Source organism: Trachypithecus francoisi, unplaced genomic scaffold (assembly GCF_009764315.1).
Source record: "Trachypithecus francoisi isolate TF-2019V2 unplaced genomic scaffold, Tfra_2.0 Lachesis_group10, whole genome shotgun sequence".
Taxonomy (NCBI): Eukaryota; Metazoa; Chordata; class Mammalia; order Primates; family Cercopithecidae; genus Trachypithecus; species Trachypithecus francoisi.
In genome coordinates this window covers 22044056-22067553 of record NW_022681455.1, presented here as the reverse complement: position 1 = coordinate 22067553, position 23498 = coordinate 22044056, and the positions used below count along the sequence as shown (strand labels likewise).

The 23498-nt window shown below is 42.8% G+C and overlaps 1 long non-coding RNA gene across 1 annotated transcript in view; it reads right to left on the bottom strand.

Moving 5' to 3' along the window:
- LOC117086790 overlaps positions 1-23498 on the bottom strand; it is a 466047-nt gene that overhangs the window by 332504 nt on the left and 110045 nt on the right. Inside the window, exon 4 of the long non-coding RNA XR_004438576.1 lies at positions 12270-12343. This is a non-coding gene — a long non-coding RNA (uncharacterized LOC117086790). The remainder of the gene's footprint in view (positions 1-12269; positions 12344-23498) is intronic.

Genomic DNA, 23498 nt, shown 5'->3' with positions numbered 1-23498 from the left:
TTTTCAGCTGTGAGTCCTATTTTGTTTTTTACTTAGTGTTTCAACGAGTCGTTATTAAGCACCCATTAAGTACTCAGGCCCATAGGGAATTTTAAAAGTTGGAAATAGGATTCTTGCACCTAGGAAGGCAAGATATTTTTTCTATGCTGGAACAGTTCTGTATCCCAATTATAGTGATGGCTACTTGAATCTACAAGGATAACAAAATTTTGTAGAAAAACGTACACACCCTTCCAAAAAAAGAACGCATGTAAAAATCAGTTAAATCTAAATAAGGTCTCTTACCTGAGTTAATGGCATTATGCCAATGTCAACTTCCTAGTTTTGACTATGTACTAAGGTTATGTAAGGTATTACATTGGCGGATGCTTAGTGAAGGCACATGGGAACTTTCTGGACTATACTGCAATTACCCGTGAGTCTTTTTTTTTTTGAGACCAAGTTTTGCTCTTGTCTCCCAGGCTGAAGTGCAATGACACGATCTCAGTTCACTGCAACCTCGGCCTCCCGGGTTCAAGAAATTCTCCTGCTTCTGCCTACCAAGTAGCTGGGATTACAAGTGTCAGCCAGCATGCCTGGCTAATTATTTTATTTTGGTAGAGACAGGGTTTCACCACCTTGGCCAGGCTGGTCTTGAACTCCTGACCTCAGGTGATCCGCCCACCTCAGCCTCCCAAAGTGCTGGGATTACAGCGTGAGCCACCGTGCCTGGCCACCTGAATCTTAAAATATAAAAATAAATTAGGTGGGCGCGGTGGCAGCACCTGTAATCCCATCTACTTAGGAGGCTGAGGTGGGAGAATCACTTGAACCTGGAAGGCGGATGTTGCAGTGAGCCGAGATCGCGCCACTGCACTCCAGCCTGGGCAACACGCGAGACCCTGTCCAAAAAAAAAATATATATATATATATATGTATATATATATATATATATGGCTTATAAGAGGAAGTCTCTTATAAATTGATATGGAAAGATTTCTAAGATGTATAGTTAAGGGAAAACCAAAAGGAAGATGTTGAAGCATGTGTATAATACGCTACCTTTTGTGTAAAAGCAGGAAATACAGAAGAGATACTCATATTCCCACAGAGCATCAGGGGACAATGCAGGCTACATTAGAAACAGGACAGTGGTTACCTGCAGGGACCAAGAAGAAGGGACTTGACAGATGAGGCACAAAGACGAAAGAGAGAATGTTACACTTTTTGGGTTTTGAACCATGTAATGTAATATTTTTCAGAAAAACAAATCAAAAGACAAAAAGAAAAAAACTGATAACAACATAATGCTAATATCAATGTGGAAACCTGGGTGTCAGGTCCATTACTGAACAATTTAAATACATTATTTGTGGCCAGGCACAGTGGTTCACACCTGTACTGATATAATCCCAATACTGTGGGAAGCCGAAGTGAGAGGACTGCATAAGGTTGGAGTAACATAGCCAAGACACCATCTCTACAAAAAAATTTTAAGAATTAGCTGTGCATGGTGGCATATGCCTGTAGTCCTCGTTACTTGGGAAGCTGAGGGGAGAGGATTGTCAGCCTGGGAGTTTGAGGCTGCAGTGAGCTGTGATCGAGCCACTGCACTCCAACCTGGGTGACAAGAGTGAGACCTTGTCTCAAAAAACAAACAAACAAACAAAAAATTATTTCTAGTCCTCAAAAGAGCAACAATTATCTCCTTTCACAGAGGGTAAAACCAAGACTCAAGAATAATTAATTTTTTAAACCTTTTCCTAAGCCCCTGCTCCTTCCATAATAATGGACTCCCCTCCTATTTAAAGTTCGCTGGCCAGACCATGCTACAACTTGGTGTCTTTTACGTGTTTTTTTCTCTGCCTGAAACCCTCTCACCCCTCTTACCTTACTCTGTTTGGCTGGAACACCTGTATTCAACCTGAATAAAGCTGAAATAACTAAAAAGAAAAATTTTTTAACCTTAAAAGAAAAAGAAGAATCCCTGTTAATTATGAATGGGCATAAGCAGATATTCTTTAAAAACCTTTAACATCAAATTTCTGAGTGAGACTGATTCCTAATACTCCTAGAAAGTTCTTTGCCAAATATGAATTAATAAAGAAGTGATAATACCTTTTTTAAAAATATATTCCTTAAAAACTCTTTAGCAAGGCTTTTTGAAATGTCCTTTTCTTTGAAGTGTGTTTACCTTAAAAGGTGGAATAAAATGCACTGTGTTCCCAAGAAACCTTAGTCCTTTGGTGGTAAACTTCCAAACTACTTTGTCACCACTTAATACAGCATGGGTTCCTAGACAGACACAGAGACCTCCTGACTTTAAAAGCTCTGTTATTTACCTTAACAAGAGTTGTCCTCTAGAGGCCAGGCTCGGTGGATCACGCCTGTAATCCCGGCACTTTGAGAGGCCAAGGCAGGCAGATCATTTGAGATCAGGAGTTCGAGATCAGCCTGGCCAAAATGGTGAAACCCCGTCTCTACTAAAAATACATAAAAAATTAGCCAGGTGTGATGACCCACAGCTGTAATCTCGCTACTCAGGAGGCTGAGGCAGAAGAATTACTTGAACCCAGAAGGCAAAGTTTGCAGTGGGCCACCATCATGCCACTGCTCTCCAGCCTGGGTGACAGAGTGAGAGTCTGTCTCAAAAAAAAAAAAAAAGAAGAAGAAAGAAGGAAGGAAGGAAGGAAGGGAGGGAGGGAGGGAAAGGAAAGGAAGGAGAGAGGAAGGAAGGAAGGAAGGAAGGAAGGAAGGAAGGAAGGAAATAAAGAGAGAAAGAAAAGAAAGAGAGAGAGAGAAAGAAAAGAAAAGAAAAAAGAATTCATCCTCTAGAGAGCATTTTCATAAGTTTCACCAGTTTGGTCAACAGTAAAATGCAGGTCAGCATGGCATAGAAGTCAAAGGTACATGGGGGCCAGGTGTGGTGGCTCGTGCCTATAATTCCAGTACTGTGGGAGGCCAAGGCAGGGTGACTGCTCAAGGTCAGGAGTTCAAGGCCAGCCTGGACAACATAGCAAGACCCCACGTCTACAAAACAATTATTAAAAAAAAATTAGCTAGGTGTGGTGGCACACACCTACTCGGGAGGCTGAGGCAAGAGGATGTTTTGAGCCCAGAAGTTTGAGGCTACAGTGAGCCAAGATTGCTCTGTACTCCAGCCTGGGCAACAGAGCGAGACCCTGTCTCTAAGAAAAATAAAACAAGAAAAGAAAAAGATACATGGTCTGAAGTCAGACTCCTGGGGTCAAGTTCTGGCTTTGCCAATTCCTGTGTCCTTGAACAAGATAACTTCTCTGTGTCTCGTTTTCATCATTTGTAAAATGAAGTTTTGCTGATATCAAACACATGGAGATGTTGGAATAATTAAATAACTAACAACACATGTAAAGGGCTTAGGACAGTGCCTAACATGGGCCAAGTATGAATAAACATCAGCCAGCAGTAATATATAGCTTGGTCATACGGTATATACTTGATAAATAGTGTTAACTCCAAGAAGGAGCTTGTCTATGGTTAAGCTTAAGGAATTTGAAAGAATATAACAGATAGATGAAACACTGAAAATATCAACAATGTAAGGATGGGAAGCGTATCTTTAGGTGGTGTGTGCCAGCAGTATTAATCGGCTTTCCGAGCGGTAAGCCTGACCCTCTAGAGAACGGGGATCACATCCCAAACACCGGATTGCCCTCTGCTTTGAGGATTTTGGTTAACCAGAGGATGTTAATTTTGCAAGTCATTTTATAGTTTAACTTTTCCAGATGTCAGGCTGTCATGCAGCAACTTTTCTTTTTCTTATTTTTTTAGACAGAGTCTTACTGTCTTGCCCAGGCTGAAGTGCAGTGGCGTGATCTCAGCTCACTGCAACCTCCGCTTCCCAGGTTTAAGTGATTCTCCTGCCTCAGCTTCCTGAGTAGCAGGGATTACAGGTGCCCACCACCATGTCCAGCTAATTTTTGTATTTTTAGTAAAGACGGGGTTTTACCATGTTGGTCAGGCTGGTCTTGAATTCCTGGCCTCAAGTGATCTGCCCGCCTCGGCCTCCCAAAGTGCTGGGATTACAGGCATGAGCCATTGTGCCCGGCTACATTTCTTTTCAATGACGATTCCAAAACACAGATCTTAAGCAGGTCATGGTATCCAGCCAGGTGTGTTTATAAAAGGGTTCTCATTGCCATATGTTTACCTTCCCCATATGCTTCTGGAGGCCTTTATAACTCATACCTGACAAACTCATTCCAATCACTCTACATAAAAAGCTTTATTCTTAATTAATGGCTATTATTAATATCATAATATTTAAAGTTGCTAAATCCGTATCTAAATCAGCATCAGGGTGTTTTAATTAATCACAAAGACAACTGGGCACAGTGGCTCACACCTGTAATCCCAGCACGTTGGGAGGCTGAAACAGGTGGATCACTTGAGGTCAGGAGTTCAAGACCAGTCTGACCAACATGGTGAAACCTCGTATCTATTTTTAAAAATACAAAATTATCCAGGTGTGGTGGCACACACCTGCAATCCCAGCTACTTGGGAGGCTGAGACAGGAGAATCACTTGAACCCAGGAGGCGGAGGTTGCAGTGAGCCGAGACTGTGCCCTTGCACTCCAGCCTGGGCAACAAGAGCAAAACTCTATATCAAAAAATAATAATAATTAATCACAAAGACGGTTTTCATGGGGACTTGCACAGATATTTACATACCCATGTTCATGGCAGTATTCACAATGGCCAAAAGTGGAAGAACCCAAGGGTCCATCGAAAGATGAATGAATCAACAAAATGTGATATATCCATACAATGGAGTATTCTTCAGCCTTACAAAGTAAGGAAATTCTGACACATGCCGAAACATGGATGAATTTTGAAGACATTATGCTAAGTGAAAAGAATCAGTCACAAAAGGAAATATACTGCATGATTCCACTTACATGAGGTACCTAGAGTAGTCAAATTCATACACAGAAAGTGGAATGGTGGTGGCCAGGGGCTGGGGGGAGGGAAGAATGAAGAGTCAGTGTTTAATGAGTACAAAGTTTCAGGTTGGGAGGATAAAAAATTTATTTATTTATTTTTATTATACTTTAAGTTCTGGGGTACATGTGCAGAACATGTAGGTTTGTTACATATGAATACATGTGCCATGGTGGTTTGCTGTACCCATCAACCCGTCATCTACATTAGATATTTATCCTAATGCTATCCCTCCCCTACCCCCCACCCCCGCCCACCAAACAGGCGCCGGAGTGTGATGTTCCCCTCCCTGTGTCCATGTGTTCTCATTGATCAACTCCCACTTACGAGTGAGAGGGAAGATGAAAACTTTCAAAAGATAATAGTGGCAACAACTGCACACACCATTATGAGTGTATTTAATGCCACTGAAGTGTACATTTAAAAATGGCTCAAATGATAACTTTATATTATGTATATTTCACCACAAAAGTATATATTATTGAAATCCTGTAACACATACAAAGGAAAGGGAGGAGTAGGTAGTTATCAACGAAGTTGGACTCAGAAACATTTCATCAAGACAATTTCAAGCAAGAGAAACCCTAAGAAACTAACAAAAAAAAAGAAAAAAACCACACACACACACGCAAGAAACCAAGAAACACAGAAAATAAAAGAAAGACTCCTCTTCATTTTAACTACAGAGATTCACGTCAGTATAAAAACAGAGTAAGAGATAATCACCTCAAAAAGTTAAAGAGAAAAATACTCTAGTCTGAAGCTGAACTCAGAAACAGTTCATCTAGATAATTCTAAGCAAGAGAAACCCTAAGACACTAAAAAAAAAAAAAAGGAAGAAAGAAACCAAGAAACACAGAAAATAAAAGAAAGGTTCCTCTTTATTTTAACTAAACAGACTTCATTTCCGTATAAAAACAGTAAGAGTTAATCATCTCAAAAACCTAAAAAGAAAAATACTCAAACTCTAGTCTATTCTAAGTCTCGGCCATACAAAACACAAGTTTTGTTTGATAACTGATTTTCTTTTTTCTTTTTTTTCTTGAGACAAAGTCTTGCTCTTGTTCCCTAGGCTGGAGTGCAATGGCGTGATCTTGGCTCCCTGCAACCTCTCCCTTCCGGGTTCAAGCAATTCTCCTGCCTCAGCCTCCCAAGTAGATGGGATTACAGGTGCCTGCCACCACGCCCAGCTAATTTTTGTATTTTTAGTAGAGATGGGGGTTTCACCATCTTGGCCAGGCTGGTCTCGAACTCCTGATCTCAGGTGATCCACCTGCTTCGGCCTCCCAAAGTGCTGGGATTACAGGCATGAGCCACCGCACCCAGCCGATAACTGATATTTTAAGTAGAACAGTAACAGGAATGGAATGTAGCAAAAATTACAGATCTGAAGCTACTATCACAAAATGAAAGGTGCATCCTTCATAATCTTTACCATCAAGGCAAAGCCAAATAAATTTCAGTTACGTTAATCCCATTAAGATCTAATATTGTTATCCTTTTTTAAGTGAAAATGCATTTAATTAGATCATAGGAATGAAGAGAACGTCTGGTTCTTCCACTTCAATATCCGTTTCTTGGATCTTAAGGACATGACATGAATATGGAAAGGACTATTTGCTTCTGGTACTTTATTTTGTCCCTCTTTCTTTCTCTTTACCCTTCCTTGCAGTCATATTTACTGGAATTTTATAGTATCTTGACACCAAAGATCCTGCAAAGGGAGAAAAGCTCTTCAGCAATAAAGATCAGTGCCAGGTGCAGTGGCTCATGCCTGTAATCCCAGCACTTTGGGAGGTCAAGGTGGGCGAATCACAAGATCAGGAGTTCAAGACCAGCCTAGCTAATATGATGAAACCCTGTCGCTACTAAAAATACAAAATTAGCCAGGCATGGTGGTGGACTCCTGTAGTCCCAGCTATTCAGGTGCCTGAGGCAGGAGAATCGCTTAAACCAAGGAAACCCAGGAGGTAGAGGTTGCAGTGAGCTGAGATCGTGCCACTGCACTCCAACCTGGACAATAGAGCGAGACTCAAAAAATAAAAATAAAGTCTCAAAAAATTAAAAATAAATAAATAAATAAATTAGTAAAATATTTTCCATTACTACCATATCCTTCATACCTTCAGCAACAGAGGTCTTCATAGAATAAAGAATAAATAGAATAAAGCCTTCAGCGCCGGGCGCGGTGGCTCAAGCCTGTAATCCCAACACTTTGGGAGGCCGAGACGGGCGGATCACGAGGTCAGGAGATCGAGACCATCCTGGCTAATACGGTGAAACCCCGTTTCTACTAAAAAATACAAAAAACTAGCCGGGCGACGAGGCGGGCGCCTGTAGTCCCAGCTATTCGGGAGGCTGAGACAGGAGAATGGCGTGAACCCGGGAGGCGGAGCTTGCAGTGAGCTGAGAGCCGGCCACTGCACTCCAGCCTGGGCGGCAGAGCAAGACTCCGTCTCAAAAAAAAAAAAAAAAAAAAAAGAATAAAGCCTTCAGCAATGAATCGTGAAAAGTCAGTCTGCTGCCAGATCTGATCATCTATTTCTCTTGAATCACTAAATAAAAGCTAACCAGGCAAATTATCTTTATCCCGAAAATGGTAGGACGATGCATCATAAATGTCATCTCACTGCTGAAGAAGAGGAGAAAAATGAATGGTGTCATGGGCAGAAAGACAAGATAAAGGAAAGTCTTGTCCTGGTCTTGAATAAGCAGATCTTTTACTATGGTAGGTTACAAATAGCCATTTTAGTGGAAAATAATACAAACACAGAGAGAGAGAGAGAAGATAGTATGATATATAATTAAGTGTTAAGCTAAGCTTTGGGGGTACTAGAACAAAGAATGATCAAAATCAGCTCATGGGAAGTTCTAGCACATCTTTAACTCATGTGTCTGCATGAAACATCATCTCTACTTTCAAGAATCAATTCCTTGGCATCTGTGTACTCATCTGATTTAGTGTGATCTAAAAGGATAAACACAAAAAGTTTCAATAAAATTTGAATTCCTTTTTTGGTTCTTCAAAGGTAAGGGTTTTTTGTTTTGTTTTGTTTTTAATTCATTCTGGGTACAGGTTTTGCTGGGATTAGAAACAGGTGACATATGGCCAGGCATGGTGGCTCACGCCTGTAATCCCAGCACTTTGGGAGGCCAAGGCTGGGTGGATCATGAGGTCTAGGAGCTCGAGACCAGCCTGGCCAATATGGTGACACCCCGTCTCTACTAAAAATACAAAAATTAGCCAAGCAGGGTGGCTTGTGCCTGTAGTCCCAGCTACTCGGGAGGCTGAGGCAGAAGAATCGCTTGAATCCAGGAAGCAGAGGTTACAGTGAGCCGAGATGGTGCCAGCCTGGGTGACAGAGCGAGACTACGCCTCAAAAAAAAAAAAAAGGAAACAGGTGGCATATGAATATTTGGTATTGCCACAGGGAGTTTGCATATCAACAGATAAAAGGAATTTTCCAATCACACAAATCATATATTGCAATCACATGAAAAATTGCTTTTTCAATTTCTCTTAGTGAGAAACACTTTTCAAAAGTCCTAAGAATTACAGAGCCTCAAGGCCAATACACCTTTTCAATAACCCATTGTGTGGTGATTATTCCACAAAATGGTTTGGGATATACCTAAACGTATGTTTATTTTCCTAAGAGCCACATTAAATAGTTTAACCAATCAGGTTTCAAACCTCTGCTATAAATTAAGAATCAATAAATTCTTGAATTGGTTAAATTTTTCCGATTTTGGAAAATGAAATTGGGTATTTATTTCTGCCACATCTGCCATCAGCAAGAAAGGCACAAAATAAAATAAACATTGGCACCAAAAAAAGCTTATTTCTTCCCCATATTTTCTATTGGAAAAATAAGATTTGTTTTCCAGTAAGATATTTCACTTTTTGCAAAAAATCTGCTTCTACTCAAGGCCAGGGTTCTATTTATTTTTAACTGAGGCCCACGAAACCTCCCAAGTGCAACTCAGATTTACATCTGGCTAATCCTCCAAATATGACCAGCCAAATTCACACTCTTTATTTCATTCTTTTTTTTGAGATGGAGTCTTGCTCTGTTGCCCAGGCTAGAGTGCAGTGGCATGATCTCAGCTCACTGCAACCTCCGCCTCTTGGGTTCAAGCAATTCTCTGCCTCAGCCTCCCAAGTAGCTGGGATTACAGGTGCCCGCCAGCACGCCCGGCTAATTTTTGTATTTTTAGTAGAGACGGGGATTCACCATCTTGGCCAGGCTAGTCTTGAACTCCTGACCTCATGATCCACCCGCCTCGCCACCCAAAGTGCTGGGATTACAGGCATGAGCCACCATGCCTGGCCCATAATGTTTATTTCTAATGAGTTCTGTGATTTTTGGATAACACATGTGAAAGATAGCAAATTAACTACTGCTAGTCAGCAGCATGCAAGCAAAAACTGTCTTGGGAAGCCAGTGTGAGCAAATCCTGCAAGTCAATTTCTAATCACACTTGCCAGAAACTTGGGACGGAAAGGTGATAAACCCTGCCAAGAAAATCAGTAGTAGGACTTGTTTCCCTTTCCTTTTTCCATGGACTATTTCAACACTCAACCAACAAATACAGCCCAACCTTTCCTTTCCATAATTTCAGAGACTGCAAGGAAGGCTCTGGTCTCATTGATAGTCTTAGAAAAATTAAAAAGCCTCGCACTGCAAAATGTAGTATCAGTCTCTCGAGTTCATTTCCTGAAGCTATAGCCATTGACAGGAAAGAGAATGAAGGAGGTGAAAGAGGGTGTCATTTGTGTGCTTTAAAAAACGCATATTCTGCCCAAGACACCTACAGGTGAATAGAAAAACCACATTCAAATCTCCTTACTTAGACAAAAACGGGCCAGAAATACTGCAGAAAGAGTCAGCAGAAGCTCAAAACAACAGATAAAAAGAGCTAGAGATGGCAGAAAAAAACTCCCCCAAACCAGGTCGCTAATGGTTTAAGAACTAGAGTTTTCAAAGCACTTACTTGTTTGAAGGGTAAGACCCCCGAGTGCATTCTTGCAGGATATTTTCAACTTAGTTTCCCAACTGAATCCCAAACCAAACACAAGTCTTTGCCAGTGGTTTTGGACCATGACTGCAATTAGAATCACCTGAAGCACCTTTAAATCTTGCTGTTGCTGGGATGACTCCCTAACCCCACCCACAACCCAAGTGAAACCAGAATTTCTTGGGGTCAGGCCAGGGTACTAGTGTCTTTCAAAGCACTCCTGAGTGATTTGACTGTGCTGCCAGCAGTTGAGGACCACAACTTTATAAGTATGCTTATTAAAAAAGAAGCTGATTTCCCTATCAAATATACCCAGATCTCTAATTTCACTGCTCCAGAAAATCATGATCACCACTTCCATTCCCTGCTCTCCAACACACTTCCTAATGCAGCAGCAGTCTGCATGTGCTGCCCTCCACAGCTAGAAATGGAAGGTGGCTTGGCACAGGCCCTAGAAGGCAATAGAAGGCTGGACCCCATCTTGGTGACCCAAGTGTGTAAGCACATCATCTCAGGATATGCTGTGATGTTAAACACAAAGACAAATGCAAAATAGGGTGTGTAAAGAGCATAAAATTTTGGTTTCCTTTAGACCAGTGTTCTCTTAACTCTACTATGCATTGGAATCACCTGGAAGGCTTGTTAAAACACTACGCTCCCAGAACCACTGATTCAGTCAGCTGTAGGGTCTAATTATTTCCATCTCTTACAAGTTCGCAAGTGATGCTGATGCTGCTGGTCTTAGGACCGAATTTTGAGAACCACTGCTCTAGATTAAACTTCTGGCATCTTCGAACATTTGAAATGCCAAACAAATCTGTTTTTGTTAGAATATTTCTATATAATTATATTCCAATTATAATTGGAATATTGAACACTAGTTGGATAGTTGATATGAAGGACTTAACTACTGTTTGAGGATGTTTTTTGTTTTGGCTGGTGGGGGGGCTCCTGGTAATTTTGTTGTTGTTGTTGCTATTGTTCTTTGTTTTTTGAGACAGGGTCTTGCTCTGTCGTCCAGGCTGTGCAGTGGCATAATCACAACTCACTACGGCCTTAAATTCCTAAGCTCAAGTGATCCTGCCTCAGCCTACTGAGCAGCTGGAACTACAGGCATTTGCCACCATGCCTGGCTAAAAAAGAAATGTAAATCTTTATATATACATGTACATATACATATTTGTAGAGATGGGGTTCTCGCTATGTTGCCCAGGCTGGTTCTCAAACTCCTGGGCTCAAGCGATCTTTCCACTTTGGCCTCCTCAAGTGCTGGGATTTCAGTGAGCTACCGCACCCAGCCTTAACTACTGTTTTAAGTGCAAAAGTAGTACTGTAGTTATATTTAAAACAAAAATAAGGAATTCTGGCCTGGCATGGTAGCTCACACCTGTAATCCCAAGCACTTTGGGAGGCTGAGGCTGGCAGGTCACCTGAGGTCAGGAGTTCAAGACCAGCCTGGCCAACATGGTGAAATCCTAACTCTACTAAAAAATACAAAAATTAGCAGGGCATGGTGGTGCGCAACTGTAATCCCAGCTACGCGGGAGGTTGAGGTTGTGGTGAGCTAAGATCGTACCACTGCACTCCAGCCTGGGCAACAGAGCAAGACTCTGTCTTTTTAAAAAAAAAAAAAAAAAGGCCGGGTACGGTGCCTCATGCCTATAATCCCAGCACTTTGGGAGGCCGAGGCGGGGAAATCACCTGAGCTCTGGAGTTCGAGACCAGCCTCAACACGGAAGAAACCCCCGTCTCTACTAAAAATACAAAATTAGCCGGGCGTGATGGTACATGCCTGTAATCCCAGCTACTCGGGAGGCTGAGGCAGGAGAATCGCTTGAGCCCGGGCGACGGAGGTTGCAGTGAGCCGAGATTGCACCACTGCACTCCAGCCTGGGGCAGCAAAAGCGAAACTCCATCTCAAAAAAAAAAGAAAAGAAAAGAAAAGAAATTCTTTTTTTTAAGAGATACATATTGGGGGGAAAAAGTTTAAAACATTGGAGACAGAATTGACATTGGCCAAGTGCCCCAGTCCCCCTCCTCAGGGGTAAGCCTTATCCTGAAGTTAGGGCTTACCACTCCATGCATGTTTTATATCATTAACAGTGTACACATATAAATACTTAAAAATAATACCAAAAAAGATAGAAAAATAGCATAGATAAGGAATCAATCAATCAGTGCAAAAAAGGAGAAGGAGGAAGGCAGCAGTGGCCATCAGGAAGCCTGGGACCGCCCAGGGAAGGGCAGGCAGCAGGCTGTAGCCACGAAGGGAATCAGGGTGGTCCTTTACCTGGAAATCTTCCCCGTCCAGAAAGTCTCCTACCCGAACATGCTGGTTAACACATCTGCAGTCACCTGAGGGTACTAGGAGAGAAAGGGAAACTGAGTCAAAAGTTGTAAAAGTAAACTGACGGTGGACATAGTAGGGTAAGGTTTCACTACACATTTCTGTGTATTTTGAAGGTTCCTGGAAGAAGATCTGGAAAGTCGTGTATTTTCTACACTTAAGACTGTCACTGCACTTGACTGTTCTAGAGCCATGCCAGGGACTCAGTGCAGAATGCTACGTCCTCCTCACACCAGCAGTAACGCTGGAAGCATTCAGTGAGGCACGATTTGGGCACCAACTCTGCTACTCCTAAGGCATTGCAAGAGAGTCATTAAGCCTTTGTAGGCTTAGATTTCAGTATCTGGAAAATTTATAGGATTCTCCAGAGTGACTCCCAAAATTAATGGAACATTACTACCCTTGGAAAATTACTAGTCCTTGGATGTAATGAGAAGAAAAGAAAATGAGCTAACATAAATACATAAGCTAGATTCTATTTATTTTATTTCATTTTATTTTTGAGACGGAAGTTTCGCCCTTGTTGCCCAGGCTAGAGCGCAATGGTGCAATCTCAGCTCACTGCAACCTCCACCTCCCGGGTTCAGGCGACTCTTCTGCCTCATCCTCCTGAGTGGCTGGGATTACAGGTATGTGCCACCACGCCAAGCTAATTTGTATTTTCAGTAGAGATGGGGGTTTCTCCATGTTGGTCAGGGTGGTCTCGAACTCCCGACCTCAGGTGATCCACCCACCTCTGCCTCCCAAAGTGTTGGGATTACAGGCTTGAGCCACTGTGCCCAGCCCTAGATATTTATTTTATATAGTTTACTTCATTTAACCTTTGAAATGATTTTGTAAAGCTAGTATCAACAGCAACAGAAGGCTACAAAGAGACTGGGGCTGAGTCTGTGCAATAACTTGCCTAAGGTCACAGAGCTAGCAGCAGCAGAGCCACAGATCAAAATCTGGACCTGGTTGACCCCCAAGAGGTTTTTCCCACTATACCATGGCCCTCTACTGAGTGCCATCCTGTTGCTGGTAGAGTCACACCAAAACCACAGTAAACTTTAACTCCAAGACTTAAAAACAAGTGCAAGATTCTATCATACATCAAGTTTGTTTTCTATGCCCAGGCTTATCTTTTAAAGAAATCTGGCATTTTGTGGACATGTATTTGATGATAAAATAATTGCCCAGAAGAACACCCAACAAAATTAGCTTATAATATTTCCTTTTACTTAAAAATTTATCTTTCTCTGATACTCCTCTTAAACACACACACACACACACGTATACATTTTTTATAGCAAGGGGTTATGTCTTTTTTTTTTGAGACACGGTCTCACCCTGTCACCCAGGCTGGAGGGCAGTGGCATGTTCATGGGTCACTGCAGCCTGAACCTCAACAGGTTATGCCTTGACACAAGAAGGAAGCTTCCAAGATTTGCTCTTCTTTAAAATTTTTAGAGGCTACACCCGAAAGCGCCCGATTCCAAAAGCAAGTGTCTTGGCAAGTCAGGACAGATTTGACTATTTCACATAGAGTGGCTATTTTTTAAAGGAGAAATGTAATTGTCTAGAGGTTAGAAATATACTACATTCCTTTTCAGCCAAGGCGATGAAGCGGCTTCAGTAGGTGAAGACATTGCATGAAGCAACTGTCTGGCTCTCTGGGGCTCAAGGTCATTTTTCTCTCCATATAGGGATTCGTCTAATTGGCGAAACACATTTGTCCAGTGGATCAGGTAGCAAGACAACCTATTAGATAGATCAGTGGTCTGATCTAGGACACAGCTGCTGAGCTCCCTCCAGGCTTAAAATAATTCAGCATTATCAACCCATCCCCCATTGAGTACAATTAATTTTATGAAATGGAGAAAATAAGCATGAGTAAATAAAATGGCTGACACACACCATGCACAGCAGAAAATGCCAACTGTGCTCTGCATACCAGTTCCCACTGACCTCGAGGTGCTAATGAGGGAGTTCTGCAAAGACTGCATTAAAAAGCCTCCTACACTTAGCCAGCCCTAACCCCACTCCCAACTTTTCTCCCACACCACAGCAGGAGGGCCTTGCTAATTGGAATCTGCAGAACACGTGGCCTGAAATTTGTTGTGGGAGCACACACCTCCAGTGCATCCTGAACCACACACACACACACACACACACACACACCACTCAGATTTCTTAGTGTTTTTTTTTTAAATCTAAATGTGACAACAAATATAATATTTAAAATTAAAGTACATGTTTGTGTGATTGTGCCAAAAATAAAGCCAGGTGGAGGTGGTTTTTGTAAGCACACACCTCCCCGTAAGACTGGTGGTAATGACGAGAGATGGTAACAACAAAGATGCCTGGTGAAAAGAGACCCTCTAATCGCATTAGCTGGTAGTTGTAAGGGAAGATGGTTGCTCTGAATTTCCCTTTATACACAGCAACTTCAAAAAAAATCCCTATTTTCTTAGAACATCTTTATGTAGAAAAGCCTGCGTGTCTTTGAAGCCTCAACACAAAACAAACAAGAGTCTTTACAAGTCCTGTCTGACCACCCAGGGAGAATCAAATAGTATTTTTTTCTCCAGTAGGCCACCCCAGGATACCACAAATAAAAATGAAAAGGAGGAATTCATCATGTAACCGGGGTGTATTTTGCTAGTGTAGTCATTACACTGTTTTAATCTAAATATTATGGTATATTTTTCACTGGCAAAGCCCAAGAAGATCTAATTATTCATTTATTGAACAGAAAACATTCTGAAACAGCAGAAATTAGGTTAAAATCTAGAAAAGAGCAGAAAGGGGAAGGTGAAGGAGTTTTTTTTCTCAGAATCCCAAGAATTGAGTAGGGTTTTTTTTTAAGGTGCTGATGTTCAGAATGGTAGGATGGGAAGCCGGGGCCCTGATTTCCTTAACACAGAAACCCGGAGATGAAAATGCTCAAGGACTCAGGCTGCAGGAGACATGTGGGCAGGGGAGTTTCCTCAGCATCACATGGAAGAGCTTAGGAGCATGAAAGGATGTTGGACTCATAAGAAGGTCTTAGAGTCATAAACATCCTGAAATGTACTCCTCTGATCATGTCTCCACTCTGCATAAAATGTCCATTTGGGCCAAATAAAGACCAGACCCTGTGGCCAGACAATAAAAAGCCTCCTTGAATCCCAAGTTGTCATCCCAGGCTCGGTTTCCACTGCTGCCATTAAGGGACACTGTGCTCCAGCGCCACTGAAGTCCGTGCTGATTCTCAGGTACACAAGGCACTTCCACCTCATTGTGCCAGGGCACTGATGGTCTTCTTCGCCTGAAATCCTGGGTCAAGTGCAGTGGCTCACGCCTGTAATCCCAGCACTTTGGGAGGCAAGGCAGGAGGATCACTTGAGCTCAGGAGTTCGAGACCAGCCTGGACGACATGGCAAAACTCCATCTCCACAAAAAATACAAAAACTAGCTGAGCATGGTGGTGCACACCTGTGATCCCAGGTACTCAGGAGGCTGAGGTGGGAGGATCGCTTGAGTTCAGGAGGTGGAGGTTACAGTGAGCTGAGATCGCAGCACTGTACTCCAGCCTGGGGGACAGAGCAAGACCCTGTCTCAAAAAAAAGAGGGGAGGGGAGGGGAGGGAGGAATCCTGCAGTCCCCATCTCTCTACTGACTCGATTTTTTAAGACAAAAGGATGAAAGGGGCTTGACGGACATCCTCTTGATCACAACTCTGCCACAATACAGCTGGGTGGCTTTGAGCCAGTTACTTAATCTCCTTTCCTGCCTCAGTTTCTTCATCTGCTAAATGGGGATAGTAAAGTGAAGAACATCCACTACTGTGAACATTAAATGAAATGAGGATGCTAATCAACTGAAGACATTAGTAAATGTCAGTTTGCTCTACTCAAACATATATGCCACCTTCCTTCGGAAGCCTGCCTTAACATGTGCAGCCAAATTTCTTGAATTTATTGAAATTCCCATCACACACATGAACCGCAGCTGTGTTTGGTACTTGGTCATTCTCTACTCACATTTTTGCCATGTTTCTGTATCAGCACACCTACCAGACTGTGTGCTTTTGGAGGGCAGAACCTATGTTCAATTCATGCTTGTATTTTTTTTTTTTTTTTTTTTTTTTTTGAGACGGAGTCTTGCTCTGTCGCCCGGGCTAGAGTGGTGCAGTGGCCGGATCTCAGCTCACTGCAAGCTCCGCCTCCCGGGTTTAGGCCATTCTCCTGCCTCAGCCTCCGAAGTAGCTGGGACTACAGGCGCCCGCCACCTCGCCCGGCTAGTTTTTTTGTATTTTTAGTAGAGACGGGGTTTCACCGAGTTAGCCAGGATGGTCTCGATCTCCTGACCTCGTGATCCGCCCGTCTCGGCCTCCCAAAGTGCTAGGATTACAGGCTTGAGCCACCGCGTCCGGCCCATGCTTGTATTCTTTCCAATTGTCTTGCACAAACTAATCAAATGGTAAGCATCTTAGGATTCCAGAATTAACAGGCCCTTTCAATAACCTAGACAAAACTCACCATTCTGTAGACAAAGAAAACTGAGTCCAAGTGAGATGAAGAAAATAATCACACTACTAGTAAGTAATAGAAATGAGTGGACGGCACCGGGCGTGGTGGCTCACGCCTGTAATCCCAGTACTTTAGGAGGAGGAGGAGGAGGGTGGATCACAAGATCAGGAGATCGAGACCATCCTGGCAAACACGGTGAAACCCCCGTCTCTACTAAAAATACAAAAAAATTAGCCGGGCATGGTGGCAGGCACCTGTAGTCCCAGCTACTCAGGAGGCTGAGACAGGAGAATGGCGTGAACCCGGGAGGTGGAGCTTGCAGTGAGCTGAGATAGCTCCACTGCACTCCAGCCTGGGCAACAGAGCAAGACTCTGTCTCAAAAAAAAAAAAAAAGAAAGAAATGAGTGGACGGATTGATGGGTGGAGAGATGGATGGATGGATGGATGGATGGATGGATGGATGGATAGATGGATGCACAGATGCATGGTTGGATGGACGAACAACAGCAACAAAAAATAGGAACAGACCAACCAGCAGTCAGTTACAACATCTAAAACTTAACAGCAATTCAAACCCTAAGAGATAGTGTACCGACCCACCATATAACGGCCACCTTACTAGGCATGCTTTCTTCATCTACTAAAAATCTTTCAATGCCATTTTTTTAAAAATTCCTTATAAAATTCAGATCCAGAAAATCCATCACGCAAAAGGATTTCAACCTCCTCAGTGCCAGGATCTCTTCATTACTTTAAAATATAATTTATTCAAAACTTCAAAACAGCAGTTCACCTTCACCCTAGGTAGCTTATTCGTGCCACAGGTGTTACTGAATGGCAATACCATGTGCCAATCACATATTTGTCCCCCCTCCTCACTCCTCAGGAAGCCCACAGACGGACCATTCCTATGAAGAGCTCCCGGCTCAATGTCATCTCTTGCTCTTCTCCTCCAGTCTGCCACCTCCATCTGTCCCTACATTTACTCAGTAAAGTGCAGTACCAGCATGATAAATCCCATCACAGAGATAATGAGAGAAATTATGGAAAGGCAGATTGCAAAGCACTTGGCAAACACTTACATTTGGAAGTTTTGGATATAGGAGCACATTTCCCTTTACTCTCTAAGGTTCAGGAAATGTTGCAAACCTCTCAGATGGAGGGAGGCTCCAAGCTAGGACCTGGAGCATAGGAAGAATTCCCCAGAATGTCTCCCTACAGAGCCACATGACTGACAGGGAACAGCGCCAGGACACATTCTATAGCTGTGCGGCACCATGTTCAAAAATGCCCCTCTCTCTCTATACCTCTTAGAACTTTTAAAGTGATGGAACCGCCAGGCATGGTGGCTCACATCTGTAATCCCAGCACTTTGGGAGGCAGAGGCAGGCGGATCACCTGATGTCAGGAGTTCGAGACCAGCCTGCCCAACATGGTGAAACCCCATTTCTACTAAAAATACAAAAACTAGCCGGGCATGGTGGCGGGCACATGTAATCCCAGCTACTTGGGAGGCTGAGGCAGGAGAATTGCTTGAACCTCAAAGGCAAAGGTTGCAGTGAGCCAAAAGAGCACCACTGTACTCCAGCCTGGGCAATAAGAAAAAAACTCAGTCTCAAAAAATAAATAAATACATAAAAAAAATAAAGTGACTGAAAACGTGATCTGGGTAATATAGCGAACAGCAAATGTAGGCTGTAGGATTGTTGGGACTGGAGATGGCTAGAGATGGACTATGGAAAGGAAGTTCCCAGCAGTTGAAGATAGTACATACAAAACAAATTGCCATAGCACTGTGCTAATTACCATCCTTTCCCCAGTAAGATTCCATAGACTTTTCACCTGTATCAGGATCCTCCATGAGCTAAGAGGGAATACGAGGAGGCCTTCCCCTGTTGCACAGGATCTATCTAGATGACTGTGATCTATCTAGATGACTGTGATGACGGTTCAAGTGTCCCTTCTTCAGAAGTCGTCCCTGGCCGCCCCACCTAAAACAGCTCTTGCAGCAACTTCTTTATCTCCATGCTATGCTTTATTTCTTTATAGCATTTATTGTTACCTGACATTAAATTATATTTTTTTTATTATGATTATTGCCACACTCTCTTGCCAAGATGTATGCTTCTTTAGGGTCCTGACTCTGTTTTCTTGACTTCTATAATTCCCAGGACCTGGAACTGTATCTCACACAAAATAGGTGGTAAATGATTATCTATTAAGTAAATAATTGATATCCTCTTCCCAGATCAGAACCCTACTAATATAGACCCATTGTTACTAAGTTACTACAGGCAATGGTTTCTCTACCTCTACCCCAATACAACAATATTAGATTTAAAGTAACACTCAAGGCAGGGTGCGGTGGCTCATGCCTGTAATCCTAGCACTTTGGGAGGCCGAGGTGGGTGTATCACCTGAGGTCAGGAGTTCGAGACCAGCCTGGCCAAGATGGTGAAACCCCATCTCTACTAAAAATACAAAAACTAGCCGGGTGTGGTGGTGGACGCCTGTAATCCCAGCTACTCAGGAGGCTGAGGCAAGAGAATCACAAGAACCCTGGGGGCGGAGGTTGCTGTGAGTCAGGATCGTGCCACTGCACTCCAGCCTGGGCGACAGAGTGAGACTCTGTCTCAAAAATAAATAAAAATAAAAATAAAGTAGGCTGGGCATGGTGGCTCACGCCTGTAATCCCAGCACTTTGGGAAGCCAAGGCAGGTGGATCACCTGGGGTCAGGAGTTTGAGACCAGCCTGGCCAACATGGTGAAACCCCATCTCTACAAAAAATACAAAAAATTACCTGGGTGTGGTAACAGGCGCCTGTAATTTCAGCTACTCAGGAGGCTGAAGCAGGAGAATTGCTTGAACCCAGGAGGTGGAGGTTGCAGTGAGCCGAGATTGTGCCATTGCACTCCAGCCTAGTGACAGAGCCAGACACTGTCTAAAAAATCATAATAAATGTAAAAAAAAAATAAAAAATAAAAATAAAGTAAGACCCAAGCTGACCCTGCCCCCTCTCTCCACTAATACCTGAAATAACTCAGGAATGAAACTACAGAAGGAAAGAGATGTTCTGAATAACTACGCCGGGGCAGCAGGGGTACAGTGACAGTATCCTGGGCAAGCTGGATTGTGAGCCACGTGAACCACAAAGCAAAGCCAGACCTGAGGAGGGTCACCATGGACTACAGACACTTAAAAAGTTCAGATGCACGGCTGGGCACAGTGACTTACACCTGTAATCCCAGCACTTTGGGAGGCCGAGGCGGGCGGATCACGAGGTCAGGAGATTGAGACCATCCTGGCTAACATGGCGAAACCCCGTCTCTACCAAAAACACAAAAAATTATCCGGGCATTGTGGCAGGCACCTGTAGTCCCAGCTACTCAGCAGGAGAATGGAGTGAACGCAGGAGGCAGAGGTTGCAGTGAGTCGAGATCACACCACTGCATTCCAGCCTGGGCGACAGATCGAGACTCCGTCTCAAAAAAAAAAAAAAAAAAGTTCAGATGCAAAGGGCACAACCTGCTGCTGAGAACAAATGGGCCCGGCACCGAGGCCTATGGACGTGAGGAAGCTTCAAAGAGTGACAGTTTCCACCTGTGGCCGCACTGCCATCCAGAGGGTAGGATGAAGTCAAAATCACCCTGATAAAGATTAGACTGGAGACAGGGACGAATTTCAGGTTGGGGGCCTTCACTTTAGAAGAAGATGTGCATGGAAAGTGTGTGCTGATTAATACACAGAATAAAAACTTCTCACTGAATGGAGCTCTATGAAGCAAATAAAAAAGAAAAAACTGTTTTTACAACAAAGATAACCAAAAATCACATAATTTTTGCATGAAAAATTTTTTTTAGTCCAGGTACAGTGGCTCATGCCTATAATCCCAGCACTTTGAGAGGCCAAGGTGGGAGGATTGCTTAAGGCCAGGAGTTCAAGACCAGCGTAGGCAACATGGTGAGACCTCATCATTTTTCTTTTTTCTTTCGTTCTTTCTTTTTTTTTTTTTTTTTTTTTTTTTTTGGAGACAGAGTCTCACTCTGTTGCCTAGGCTGGAGTGCAGTGTCGTGATCTCAGATCATTGCAACCACTGCCTCCCAGGTTTAAGGTATTCTCATGCCTCAGCCTCCCAAGTAGCTGGGATTACAGGCATGTGCCACCACACCTGGCTAATTTTCATATTTTTTGTAGAGATGGGGATCCGCCCACCTCAGCCTTCCAAAGTGCTGGGATTACAGGCCACCACACCCGGCTGATCCTGTCTCTTTAAAAAAAAAGAAAAGAAAAGAAAAGAAAAAAGAAAACTCCTTTAAAAGTATTATCATTTCTTCCTATTATAAATCATCTTTTCTGCAAAAACTAAAATTAGGTTAACTATGAATTTAGCAACATACAGGTTTTTCAATCCTAAATTGCTGTAACTTTTCGCAGGCACATTTGTGCAAAGTGGAATTTCAGTTCGGTTGCAAAATTCTACTTGAAAGAAATACTGCATTTTCTTTGCCACTTCAAGACTCCCCCAACAATATAACTACTGCATACTGGTTCCATTCTCTATCTTTTGCCCAAAACTGAGAAATTTTCTCAACATAGAGGTCTTAAATACATTTTAAGCAATAATAACACACTGCAGTACTTCTTAAGGTTACATTCATCCTACAGACAAGATGTTCTATTTATATGTTATCCCACTTTCTGCGTAAGAAAATGCAACAGGTATATTTGAAAATTTGTAACCTTTCCCCCTCTGGACATAAGCAAGCCTCAACTTTACTCATATATGAAAATGCTTTCTTTTTGAGACAGAGGCTTGCTATGGTGCCCAGCTGGACTGAAATTCCTGAGCTCAAGTGATCCTTCTGCCTCTGCCTGCTAAGTAGTGGAGATTACAGGCATGTACTTCCACCTTCCCTGAACGGTCTTCAGCTATGGGAAGGAAATGGGATCTTTATAGCCTAGAAGAGAAACAGGTTCTAAACAAGTAGTTGAGGAAGGAAGAAAGAAAAGTGGGAGGAAAGGAAGTAGAGAATGAGACAGGAAGGGAAAGGGAAGGGACTGAAATAAAAGATGAGTCAGAGTAAGCCAGGTGTGGTGGTTAATGCCTGTAATCCCAGCACCTTGGGAGATGGAGGAGGGCGGATCACGAGGTCAGGAGATCAAGACCATCCTGGCCAACATGTTGAAACCCCATCTCTATTAAAAATACTAAAAAAAAAAGTTGGGCGTGGTAGGACGCGCCTGTAATCCCAGCTACTCGGGAGGCTGAGGCAGGAGAATTGCTTGAACCAGGGAGTCGGAGGTTGCAGTGAGCGAGATGGCGCCACTGCACTGCAGCCTGGTGACAGAGCAAGACTCTGTCTCAAAAAAAATTAGTCAAAGTGGCCAACCGCAAAGTTGAGACAGAATTCCGCCACCATTGCATCATAGAATGCCAATGACCCTTTGTATTATAATCACAGTGAACGTCTCAGACACCTTCAAATCATAAACCAGCTTCCTAGCAGAGGGCCGTGACACTACTGGAAGATAATTGGAGCCATTTTTCCTTTTTCTTAAAGAATAGCAGTAGCATCCGCCAAAATATGTCCTTGACTCCCCCATCTATCTTCTCCCTCCCCATGTATGAGCTCTCCTCCTATCTGTCATGGAAAACAAGTCCCTGTGCCCTACGTGCTATTCCCAGTTTCAATCCTTCATTCATCAACAGCAACAAGGACATTTATGAGGACTCGTCAACATGTGGCCCTACGCTAGACATTGTACAGACTGAAGTTAACAGACTCAAGCTCGCCTTTGAGGAGCTTCCCAAAGAGATTATTGTTTGGTTTTATAAATTTGACCACCAGAAAAACTCAGGGTCCATGGCCTATTCACAGCAGGTCTGTGGCTTTGGGTACAAAGAGCAGAGCATTTTATAAGCCCCTATAAATCAAAGTGAGCCTTCGCACACTCAAGCGTAGTCTGTCGGTGCAAGCAATAAATGGATTTCTAAACCATGAAACCAACTCTTTTTGAGGAATGTCCTCCTTTCTTCTTTTTCCAGTGCATTGGAGTTGTTTTTGCAACCCTAAAATAGCACGGTCTTATTTAGGACACAGACAACCAGAGCTCAATAAATATCTGAACCATGTCTTGCTGACACACATGAAGCAATTATGTCTCAGGATAATTATGCCATACACATCACTTCATCCAGGGGAATGTCCAGGTGCAAGAAATAGGAAACGAAAAAATAAAAACGAAGCACTATGATTTGTCTTTCCAGGGTGGGGGGAAGGGTGTCTTCTTTTCAGTAAATGAATATGTAAAAAGTTAATTTTTCTTCAAAACATGTCTATATCCTCGTCTTAAAATACAATAAGCTCTGAATTATTGTAGACTGGAAAATAAAAATATCTGGGATTTTCTTGTAGGGAAGTTCAAATGGTAGAAGAATATTTGATATTTTCAGTTTTCCTGAAGATCAGAAGGACTTTTAGAATAATGCATTTTTCCTTCAACAAAGGGCATCTGCAAGGCTTAATCTGCTGAAAAGAATCATTCTGACAGTCTTAATGTATTCTTTTGAGGAAAGCCCTGTTCAGAGAATTCCACAGGAAAAAAAAAAAAAAAAATCAGTACCCCAGGAAAGCACCAATCTAAACCATTCTAGCTGCCTGTAAGTAAATGAGACA